We start from the raw sequence: 9,645 nt of genomic DNA on the forward strand, positions 1-9,645 counted from the left end.
CAGGATACAAAATCATTGTACAAAACCCATTGCATTTCTATTAATAATGAACTATCAGAAGAGAAATTAAGAAAACAATGCCATTTACAATTTAATCAAAAATAATAAAATAACTAGCTAGAGATAAATTTAACCAAGGAGGTGAAAGACCATACCCTGAAAACTATGACCCACTGATGAAGGAAACTGAAGATGACACAAATAAATGGAAAGGTATTCCATGTTCATGGGCTGGAAGAATTCTTAATATTGTGAAAATGCCCACACTACCCAAAGTAATCTAGAGATTCAATGCAATCTCTATCAAAATATCAATGGCATTTTTCACAGAAATAAAGCAAATAATCCTATAATTTTTTATGGGATCATAAAAGATCCCAAATAGCCAAATCAATTTTGAGAAAAGAGAATAAAACTGGAGGCATCACACTTCCTGACTTCAAACTATACTACCAAGCTAGAGTCATCAAAAATAGTTTGGTACTGACATTAAAAACAGACAAATAGATCAATGGAACAGAATAGAGAGCCCAGAAATAAACCCACACATATATGGTCAATTAATTTATTAAAAAGTAGCCAGGAGTATACAATGGGGAAAAGGCAGTCTCTTCAATAAATGGTGCTGGGAAAATTGAATATCTGCATGAAAATGAATAAAACTGGACCACTGCTTTTCATCATACACAAAAATTAACTCAAAATGGATAAAGACTTAAATGTAAGACTTGAAGCCATTAAAACTCCTAGAAGAAAGTACAGGTGGTAAACTCAACAGACTTTTTAGATTTGACACTAAAAGGAAAGGAAAAAAAAAGCAAAAATTAACAAGTAGGACTACATTGAAATAAAAGCTTCTGCATAGCAAGGAAACCATCAACAAAATGAAAAGACTACCTACTGAATGGAAGAAAATAATGTAAATCATATATCTGATAAGGGTCAATTTCCAAAAAACTATAAAAACTCATTCAACTCAACAGCAAAAAGAATAAACAAAACAAAACTCAAAAAAAAAATGGGCAGGGGATCTGAATGGACAATTTTCCATAGAAGACATACAGATAGCCAACAGGTACATGAAAAGGTGTTTGACATGACTAATCATCAGAGAAATGCAACCACAATGAGCTATCACCTCCTATCTGTTAGGAGGACTATTGTCAAAAAGACAACAAATAACAAGTGTTGGCTAGGATGTGGAGAAAAAGGAACCTTATCCCTGTGCAATGTTGGTGGGGATGTAAAGTGGTGCAGCCAGTATAGAAAACAGTGTGGAGGTCCCTCAAAATATTAAAAATAGAACTACCATATTATCCAGCAATTCTACTTCTAGGTATTTTTATGAAGGAAAAAAAATACCCTTAACTCAGAGATATATGCATCTGCATGCTCATTACAACATGATTTACAATAGCCAAGATATGGAAGCAATGTAGGTGTCCATCAGTGAGTGAATGGACATACACACAATGAAATATTATTCATCCATAAAAAAGGAAGGAAATCTTGACATTTGTGACAACATAGAGGTTCTTGAGAGCATTATGCTAAGTGAAATAAGTCAGACAGAGGAAGACAGATACCATATGATCTCACTTATATGTGGAATCTACAACCAAAACAAAACACCAAGCTCACAGATACAGAGAAAAGATTGGTAGTTAGCAGAGGAGGAAGTGAGGGTTGGGGGAAGGGCAAAGTGGTTGAAGGTGTTGAAAGGTAAAATCTTCCAGTTATAGAAATAAGCCTTGAGGATGTAATGTACAGCATGGTAACTATAGTTAATAACACTGTATTGTATATTTGAACTTTGCTAAGGGAGTAGATCTTAAATGTTCTCATCACAAGAAAAAAATTATAACCATAGTGATGGACGATAACCTGACTTATTGTGGTGATCATTTCACAATATATATAAATAAATATCAAATCATTATGTTGTACACCTGAAATTAATATAATGATGTATCTATTATATCTGAAGGAGAAGGAGGAGGAGGAGGATGTATAAAGAAGAGGAGGACGAAGAAAAGGAGAAGGAAGAAGAGGAAGAGGAAGGTGAAGAAGAATAGGAAAAAGAAGAAGAAAACATGCCTTATTGGCCTCTGTAAAGAAAGGAAACAGGGAAGGCTGCAGCATGTTCTCTCTAGTCTTCTGTACCTCTCTTCCTGGTTTGAGGACAGGAGCACTTTATAATTCTAGTGTTCTTCCTCAGAGTTGATGTGATAGGGACAGATGAGTTCTGAGTATCCCCATGACTTGATCATTATGGTTTGCTAGTAAGATTCTCATTACAGTAAAGTTGAAGGAATAAGATTAAATTCTGGAAAATATTAAAGTTTGAAAAGGTGTCTGCCATAACAATCCCAAGGAATACATTATTTTCTAACTGCATTTTTCTAAAAAAAGACTCCTTTTTCAATTCAGTATTAATATCTCCAAGCCCACATCTCTAAGGGTATCATTAAGGCCTTCCTCATATTAAATTACTAACTTAATGCCCTCATAGAGGATCACATGCTTAATTCTTATTTTCTAAATTCTTTATCTTTCTTAGGAAAATGTTTCATAACACTAGGAACTCAATCATTCTTATAGTCAATTTTACAGCCCAAGGAATATTTATTAATTGAAACACACTTTTATTCTAATATCCTTTGTGTTCACAATACCTAGGTCAGTGTCTGGAAGGTAGTAGGTACTTAAAATAATTTGTGAGCAATTGAGGAACATTTAACTTTATTTTAAAAATCTGTCACTTACTTTTCTGTTCTCATCCTGTTGAGTGAGATAATTTCGAAGTAACTTTACTGATTCCTGAGAATGTAAGTTTAATGGGAATAAGATAGTATCTGCCTTTTCACAGCTATAGCCCCAGTACCAAGAGCAGTGACCAGCATACAGTAGGCTTTTAATAAGTGTTTGTTGAATGTAGTGGAAACATTTACGTTCACCTGTAATTATAAATTATAGCAAATGTACCAAGAAGAATATGGCAGCCATGTATCTCTCAGATATGTCGATATTTGCTCCAATTTCTTTATTTCTTAAAAGAAACAGCTATAGTTCTACCACCTCTGCCTCTTCCCACTTCTTTTCCAGACCTACTCTTTTAAATTTCTGTGTAACGCACATATGTTTTTATATGTTTAAAATAAATATATGATTTTTTGTATTTAATTTATATTTATATATGGAAATAAATACTTTTTATTCTAGGAGAATATGGCTTTTATTCTAAAATTGTATTTCATTTAAAATTGTAAGGCTATGACAATATTTAAAAAATCTTTTTGTTTTTTTTTCCCAAATCCTAAATTTATTTTTGTTTTTCTTTAACAACTCAGAAAAACTCCTCCTTAGCCCTAGCCTTCATTGATCTTTTCTTTTTTACCTGATCTTAGAATATGAATCATAAAGGAACAAAAGAAAATGTTCATGAGGGAAACATGGAGAAGAAAGGGAAAATGATTACATTTATACTTTGATCCTATTGTAGCATCAAATATAGACTGCTGACACCAAAACATAGACCTCATTTTAAAATGATCCTCACAATCCACTTACCAGTGCATGGATATTGTGTACAGGCATACCTTGCTTTATTGCCCTTGGCTTTATTGCACTTTGCAGATATTGTGTTTTTTACAAATTGAAGATTTGTGGCAGCTCTGAGTCAAGCAAGTCTATCAGTGCAATTTTCCAACAACATTTGCTCACTTCGTGTCTGTGTGCCACATTTTGATAATTCTTACAATATGTCAAACTTTTTCATTATTATATTTGTTATGGTTATCTGTGATCAGTGATTTTTGATGTTACTATCGTAATTGGTTTTGGGCACCACAAACGGTGCCCATATAAGATAGTGAAATTAATTCATAGATGTGTGTGTTCTGACTGCTCCACCATCCAGCCGTTCCCCATCTCTCTCCCTCTCTTTGGACTTCTTTACTCCCTGAGACACAATATTGAAATCAGGACAATCAATAACCCTACAATGGCCTCTAAGTGTTCAAGTGAAGGGGAAATTCTCAAATCTCTCACTTCAGTCAAAAGCTAGAAATGATTAAGCTTAATGAGGAAGGTATGTCTAAAGCTGAGATATGCCTAAAGCTAGGTGTTTTACACAAAACAGTTGAGTTGTGAATACAAAGGGAAAGGTCTTGAAGGAGACAAAAAGTGCTACTCTAGTGACCACACAAATGATAAAAAAAAGCAAAACAGCCTTGTTGCTGATATGGAGAAAGTTTTAGAGCTGTAGATAGAAGACCAAACCAGCCACAACATTCTCATAAGCCAAAGCCTAATCCATAGCAATGCCCTACTTCTCTTCAATTCCATGAAGGCTGTAGAAAAGAAGCTTGAAGATAGTGGAGATTGGCTCTTGAGGTTTAGGTAAAGAAGCCACCTCCATAATATAAAAGTTCAGGTTGAAAGAAAATGCTGATGTGAAGCTGCAGCAAGTTATACAGAAGATAGAGCTAAGGTAATTAATAAAGGTGGCTACACTAAACAACAGATGTTCAATGTAAAGGAAAAAGACTTATATTGGAACCAAATGCCATCTAGGACCTTCACACCTAGAGAGGAGAAGTCAATGCCTGGTTTCAAAGTTTCAAAAGACAGGCTGACTGTCTTGTTAGGGGCTAATGCAGCTGGTGAATTTAAGTTGAACTGAATGCTTATCTACCATTCCAAAAATTCCAGGGTCCTTAAGAATTATTCTCAATCCATTATGCCTGTGCTGTGGAAATGAAACAACAAAGCCTGGATGAGAGCATATCTGTTTACGACATGGTTTACTTAATATTTTAAGGCAACTATTGAGACATACTACTCAGAAAAATAGTTTTCTTTCAAAATATTCCTGCTTACTGACAGTGTACCTGATCACCCAAGAGCTCTGATGGAGATGTACAATGAGATTAGTGTTGTTTTCATGCCTTCTAATACAACATCCATTCTGCAGCCCATGGATCGAGAAGTAATTTCAACTTTCAAGACTTACTAGGTAAAAAATACATTTTGTAAGGCTACAGTTGCCAGATAGTGATTCTTTTGATGGATATGAGCAAAGTGAATTTAAAACCTTCTGGAAAAGATTCACCATTCTACATGCCATTAAGAACATTCATGATTTGTGGGAAGAGATCAACACACCAACGTTAACAGGAGTTTGAAAGAAGTTGATTCAAACCTTCATGGATGACTTTGAGGGTTTCAAGACTTCACTAGAGGAAGTAGTTGAAGATGTGGCGAAAAGAGCAAGAGAAATAGAATTAGAAGTAGAGCCTAAAGATGTGACTAAATTGTTACAATCTCATGACAAAACACTAATGGACGAAGAGTTGCAAAGAAAGTGGTTTCTTGAGATAGAATCTACTCCTGGTGATGAAGATACTATGCAGCTTATTGAAATGACAAAGAAGGATTTAGAATATTACATAAACTTAGTTGATAAAAGAATGCTAGGATTTAAGAGGATTGACTGCAGTTTTGAAAGAAGTTCTACTGTGGGTAAAATGCTATCAAACAGCATTACATGCTACAGAGAAATCATTTGTGAAAGGAAGACTTGATGTGGCAAACTTTATTGCTGTCTTATTTTAAGAAACTGCCACAGCCACCCCAACCTTCTGCAACCACCACCCTGATCAGTCAGCAGCCATCAACATCAAGGCAAGAGCCTCCACCAGAAAAAGATTATAACTTGCTAAATGCTCATATGATAGTTAGCATTTTTTAGCAATAAAGTATTTTGACTAAGGTATGTACATTGCTTTTTATACATAATGCTATTGCACACTTAATAGACTACAGTATAGTATAAATATAACTCTTATATGCACTTAGAAACCAAGAAATTCATGTAACTTACATTATTGTGATATTTATTTTATTGTGGTAGCCTGGAACTAAACCTTCAATATCTCCAAGGTATACCTATACCAAGTTTGCATATTTTTTTATCAAATAGTTGTCCTTAGTAGTTGTCCATATTCTTAAGCACTGTGCTAAAAATTGAATATCTATTGCTTAACAAGACAGTATCCAATGCCATCCCTATCAAATTTCCAATGACATTTTTCACAGAACTGAAATGAGAATTTTAAGTTTGTATGGAAAGACAAAAGACCCTGAATAGCCAAAATAATCTTGAGAGAGAAGAAAAGAGCTGAAAGAATCATTCCCTCTGGCTTCAGACTATACTACAAAGCTACAGTCATCAAAACAGTATGGTACTTGCACAAAGACAGATGCATAGATCAATGGAACAGAATACAGAGTCCAGAAATAAACCCACACACTTATGGTCAATTAACCTATGACAAACAAAGCAAGAATATACAATGAAGAAAAGAGAGTCTCTCCAGTAAGTAGTGCTAGGAGAACAGGAGAGCTACATGTAAAAGACTGAAATCAGAACATTCTCTAACACCATATACAAAAATAAACTCAAAATGGATTAAAGACCTAAATGTAAGACCAGATACCATAAAACTCCTAAAGGAAAATATAGACAGAATAGTCTTTGACATAAATTGCAGCAATATCATTTTGGATTTCTTAGAGTAATGGAAATAAAAACAAAAATAAACAAATGGGACCTAATTAAAATTAAAAGTTTTGCAAGCACAGGAAACCATAAACAATATGAAAAGACTACCTACGGAATGGGAGAAAATACTTGCAAATAATGTGACCAATAAGGAATTAATTTCCAAAATATACAAAAAGCTATATAGCTCAATATCAAGAAAACAAACAGCCCAATCAAAAAATGGGCAGAAGACCTAAATAGACATTTTTCCAAAGAAGACATACAGATGGCTAACAGACACATAAAAATATGCTCAACATAACTAATACTTAGAGAAATACAAATCAAAACCATAATGAGGTATAATCTCACACCAGTCAGAATGGCCATCGTCAAAACGTCTACAAACCATAAATGCTGGAGAGGATGTGGAGAAAAGGGAGTCCTCCTACACTGCTGGTGGGAATGTAAATTGGTGCAGTCACTATGGAGAACAGTATGAAGGTTTCTTAAAAAACTAAAAACAGAGATATCATATGATCCAGCAATCCCACTCTAGGACATATATTTGGAGAAAATAACTAGAAAAGAGACATGTACCCAATATTCATAGGAACACTATTTACAATAGCCAAGACATGGAAGCAGCTTAAATATCCATCAACATATGAATGGATAAAGAAGATGTGGTATCACAAATATAATATCAAAAACCAGCAATCATGAGAAGAGGAGAGTACAAATGCAGATATTGGATATGCGTTTGAAATTAAGAGAGCAGCAACTTAATCTTGTTTATATATAGACTGCTATATCAAAACCTCATGGTGACAGCAAACCAAAAATCTACAATAGATACACACAGAAAAAAGAAAAATGAATCCAAACACAACACTAAAGACAGTCACCAAGTCACAAGAGAAGAGAACAAAAGAATAAGGGGGAAAAAAAAAGACCTATGAAAATAATCCCAAAACAATTAACATAATGGCAATAAGAACCTACATATTGGTAATTACCTTAAATGTAAATGGGTTAAATGTTCCAACCAAAAGACACAGACTGGCTGAGTGGATACAAAACAAGACCCATGTATATGCTGTCTAAAAGAGACCCGTTTCAGATCTAGGGACACATATAGCCTAAAGTGAGGGGATGGAAAATGTTATTCCAAGCAAATTCAAATCAAAAGAAAGCTGGAGTAGCAATACTCATGTCAGACAAAATAGACTTAAAAAAAAAGACTGTTACAAGAGACAAAGAAGGACACTACATAAAGGATAAAGGGATCAATCCAAGAAGAAGCTATAATAATTATAAATATATATGCACCCAACATAGGAGCACCTCAATATATAAGGCAAATGCTAACTGCCATAAAAGAAGTTGACAGTAACACAATAATAATGAGAGACTTTAACACCCCACTTATGTCAATGGACAGATAATCTAAACAGAAGATGAATAAGGAAATGAAGGCATTAAATGACACATTAGATCAAATGGAGTTAATTGATATTTATAGACCATTTATCTGAAAGCAGCAGAATACACATTCTTCACAAGTGCACCTGAAACATTCTCCAGGATACATCACATGCTGGGCCATAAAGCAAGACTCAATAAATTTAAGAAAATTGAAATCACATCAAGCAACTTTTCCGATCACAATACTATGATATTAGAAATCAACTACAGGGAAAAAAAACTAAAAAAAATACAAATATGTGGAGGTTAAACAAGATGCTACTAAACAACCAATGCATTACTGAAAAAAATCAAAGCATAAGTCAAAAATATCTAGAGAAAAATGCAAAAGAAAACATGACCAGGGGGCAGAGTCAAGATGGCAGAGTAGGAGGATGCAGAGTTCACATCCTCACAACTAGGGCACCTACCAGGCATTGGTGGGGGACCTCAAACACCTAAGGGGATGGGAGGAACCCCTGCATGACCAGGAGGTAGGATATGGGGGGAGGAGAATTGGAGGTGGGACAGGACTGGTGCCACTGAGAGGCAACTGGGGAAGGGGAGGGGTTCCCATGCCTGGAGGGGCTCACTCAGGTGAGGGATAAGCAGGGATGGGGAGAGACTTTCAGGGGATCAGGGGATCAGAGGGGAATGCAGCCAACATTTCCCCTGCTCCCTTCAGCCCAGGCAAGCCTGCTAGGGTCCTGGGCATGAATCTCCACCATCTGGGGTCTCCTTTGGCTGTGCTGAGCCCAGGTCCTTCCCCCCCCACACCTCATAGCCTTTTCTGGTCATGTGCCTGAGCCTATGCCCCGCCCCTGCTTAAGCCCCGCCCCTGCCTAAGCCCTGCCCCCCCCTGGCAAGACGTTTCCTGGGTTTTTTTTTTTTTTTTTTTGCTGCATAACATTTGGGATCTTGGTTCCCAGGCTAGGGATCAGGCCTGAGCTCCTGTGGTGGGAGTGCCAAGTCCAAACCGCTGGACTAACAGAGAACTTCAGACCCCAAGAAATATTAATCAGTGTGAGGTCTCTCAGAGGTCCTCATTTTGGCACCATGATCCAGCTCTACCCAACTGCCTGAAAACTCCAGTGCCAGACACCTCAGGCCAAAGAACCAGTAAGAGAGGAACACAGCCCCACCCATTAAAAAAAATGAGACAAGAAACAAATATGTTATAGATGAGGGAGCACTCCCAAACTCATTCTACAAGGCCATAATCACCTTGATACCAAAACCAGACAAAGATATCACAAAAACGAAAATTACAGACCAATATCACTGATGAGAATAGAGGCATAAATCCTCAACAAAATACTAGCAAACAGAATCCAACAATACATTAAAAGGATCATACACCACGATCAAGTGGGATTTATCCCAGGGATGCAAGTATTCTTCAATATATACAAATCAATTAATGTGATACACCAAATTAAAGAAAAAAAATATGATCATCTCCACAGATACTGAGAAAGCTTTTGACAAAAGTCAATACCCATTTATGATAAAAATGCTCCAGAAAGTGCGTAAAGGAGCCTACCTCAACATAATTAAGGCCATATACAACAAACCCACAGCAAACGTCATGCTCAATGGTGAAAAACTGAAAGCATTTCCTCTAAGATCAG

At 35.9% G+C, this 9,645-nt stretch overlaps 1 pseudogene; it reads left to right on the top strand.

Moving 5' to 3' along the window:
* The first annotated feature begins 4,003 nt into the window (after positions 1–4,003).
* LOC112412049 (tigger transposable element-derived protein 1-like) lies at positions 4,004–5,752 on the top strand (annotated as a pseudogene).
* Positions 5,753–9,645: the final 3,893 nt, after the last annotated feature.

The sequence above is a fragment of the Neophocaena asiaeorientalis genome, unplaced genomic scaffold (genome assembly GCF_003031525.2).
Source record: "Neophocaena asiaeorientalis asiaeorientalis breed wild unplaced genomic scaffold, Neophocaena_asiaeorientalis_V1.1 scaffold395, whole genome shotgun sequence".
Taxonomy (NCBI): domain Eukaryota; kingdom Metazoa; phylum Chordata; class Mammalia; order Artiodactyla; family Phocoenidae; genus Neophocaena; species Neophocaena asiaeorientalis.